The following is a 2,500-nucleotide window of genomic DNA, read 5'->3' as shown; positions in this document are numbered from 1 at the left end:
AGTTTTTGAATACTGAAAATTAAAGAAATTGTAAATGTTAATGATCATTTTTCTTATTTTTATAGTCATTAAAGCAAAAGCACATGTACCATGTTATCATTATGGTTAGGAATATAAGAATACTCTCTCTTTCTGTCTGTCTGTCTGTCTGTCTGTCTTTGTCTTTGTCTTTGTCTCTGTCTCTGTCTCTTGCTCTCTCGCACTTCCTTTCTCTGTCACTCTCTCTTTCTCTCTCTCTCTCTCGCTCTCCCTTTCTCTCTCTCTCTCTCCCTTACTCTCTCTTTCTCTCTCTCACTCTCTCTCTCTCTCTCTCTCTCTCTCTCTCTCTCTCTCTCTCTCTCTCTCTCTCTCTCTCTCTCTCTCTCTCTCTCTCTCTCTCTCTCTTTATAACTTTCTATGCACAAAGAGGAAACAACCACATTAAGAAGTGAAGGTGAATCATAACTCGTCAAGAGTTCCTCATCAGACAAACATTTAATTGAAATTTCGGTTATTTGTACTTATGTATGCGCAGAGAGAGAGAGAGAGAGAGAGAGAGAGAGAGAGAGAGAGAGAGAGAGAGAGAGAGAGAGAGAGAGAGAGAGAGAGAGAGAGAGAGAGAGAGAGAGAGAGAGAGAGAGAGAGAGAGAGAGAGAGATCCACAATTATTAACATATTATTTTTCTTTTGTCTTCTATACATTGTCAGCAACCATGCCAATAGAAACCAAGTAGCTAATTATGAAAATGCAGTAGTCGATTTTAAAACACAGTTAAAAGTAACAGTTAAAACCCTTAATTTTAACATGTTAACTCCATGGATTTTCGTACGCCTAAAACTGCGTTGATTAAATACTTCAGAAACGTAATAGGAAACGCATTATCAAGAAAGAAAATAGAATACAAAAGTGAATTTCTGATTCCGACCCACCGGTGGTTCTCCTCTTAAAATGAAACGATATGGTGGTCACATCCTTCGGTACATGTTAAATTACATTAGTTCGGCTTTATCTGAACCTGTGTAGTGAGAGAGCAGAACTAATCATTTCGTTAGAATCTCTTCATATGAAAAGAAATCGACAGTAGGAAGACTTACAGAAAACTATATAAAACATTACATTTCTTAATATAGAACTGAACAAAACGGTAATTAAAACAAAAGCAAAATATTGAAGAAATGAGACAGAACTTGAATTAAATAAAATATCATGGAAAAAAGAACAAACGACAGCGAAGTCAAACAAACAAAACAAATATAAAACAAAGAGTAAAAGCATCTCCTACTTAAATAAACAATTCTACTTAACTGTAAATCTTAGCAGAGACTCTGTGCGCCTTCCAAGAACAACATCGGCTCAAGAGACCGAAGAGGATTCAACCTACATACCCCCCAATCCCTTGCCCGTTGTTGTCGTAGGGGGGCTTAGGAGGCGGAGACTGGGACCCAATGCTGGGGAACTCCCCAACCTTGGGACTCAGCCCTCGACTCAACAAATTTTGCATGGTCTTTTTTTTTCCCCCTCCTACTTTTTCCTTTCTGTCCCTTCACCAACCGCTTCTACTATCCACTTCCTAAGGTGTGAGAGCCGTGCTGAAAGGATGAAAGGCTGACTTTGTGCCAGTCCTGAACGGCCTGAGGGAGCCATGGGCACGGTATTCCCCTGCTTGTCTAGCCCTTACCCCTCAAGCGACCCTGAGGGGTGGACCGTTTCTCTCCCCAACATACTCCAGGCTTATCATGGCCAACAATGAATAACCATTAACCATTAACCATTAACCATTAACCATACCATTATTAGAGGCAATGAGGCTTGCCTCTTCATCAAATAGCTCCACCAATTCAAGCTCGCCCGATTCCCTGACCCCAGGCTCTCCTTTGACCACGACTCTGAACACTACAACTAATACCCCCTCCTCAATGCCGACTAGTACAGTATCCACCCTAATCAACACCCCAGGAGACATTTCTACTTCAAACATGCTCAACTTCAACAACTATACCCCCACAACCTTCTTCATCAACTACCCTATCCTCCCTTATTACTACCTTACAACCTTATTGTCCACCTCCCCATAACACTACCTCCCTCAACACTACTCCCTCTTCCACATGCCCCCGTCCTTCTACTACCCCCATCTCTACAAAATTCTTAAATAATCTATAGCCCAGCCAAATGCGACCGATTTTTCGTGATCCCTCCCACAACTTCTCACACTTTCTGCTTTGACAACCTGTTTTCATTCCTCAAATGCATATACATCCTTCACTTGATCTAACCCCTATACATTACCTTACCCAACCTTAACCCATTTACTCGTATATTCCTTTGCCCAACTTTGACAACTAATCACTAACTCAACCACCCTTCACTACCATTTACTATAGTGCTACATGACCTTAGATGTCTAGCACATTTATTTTGCTTTTAACCATTAACCATTAACTATTCAACCTACATAATATCTGATGAGTTTGTCAAATTTGTTTCGTTCTTGGCTTTAAAAAATAATTACTAGAAATC

This window comes from Penaeus chinensis, chromosome 37 (genome assembly GCF_019202785.1).
Source record: "Penaeus chinensis breed Huanghai No. 1 chromosome 37, ASM1920278v2, whole genome shotgun sequence".
NCBI lineage: Eukaryota > Metazoa > Arthropoda > Malacostraca > Decapoda > Penaeidae > Penaeus > Penaeus chinensis.
This window is presented reverse-complemented; position numbering follows the sequence as displayed.